Below are 504 nucleotides of genomic sequence, written 5' to 3'. Positions count from 1 at the left end.
GCCCGGTTTGTAGTTGCAGTTAAAGAAAACACATGAAAAGGCACGATTTTTTTTTAATTCGAAAAAAGGTAAATATTTCAAAAACGGTGACACCTTTACCTGAAATTTTTTTTTTATCAGTGAGCTCACCCCCCCTACCTACCTTCCTCTAAAGTTTGGCACCTTACTTCTGGGACACCCTGTATATATAGGTAAACACATGAAAATATTGCTGTCCATAAGTACAAATGTACAGGGCCGTCGAGAGAAAACTCGGGCACGGGACTAAAAATCACGGGCCCCTATATATAACTTGTATAAATTTGAAAGCACATGGCCCAAATCGCCGAAAACGAAACCGAGGGCAACAATTTTTTTCTCAAGTTTCGCAGATTTTTGATTATATCTAGCTCATACATATTCTGAGGTATCAGACACAATAAATCTCAACACGAATCTCCTTGTCTAAAACATGAAAATTCACTTAATCCCGAGACACCTTTAAATTAATGAAAATTAAAAAAG

Source organism: Rhagoletis pomonella, unplaced genomic scaffold (genome assembly GCF_013731165.1).
Source record: "Rhagoletis pomonella isolate Grant_MI unplaced genomic scaffold, Rhpom_1.0 Rhpom_scaffold_00001, whole genome shotgun sequence".
Lineage (NCBI taxonomy): Eukaryota > Metazoa > Arthropoda > Insecta > Diptera > Tephritidae > Rhagoletis > Rhagoletis pomonella.
Note: the sequence above shows the minus strand (reverse complement) of the source record.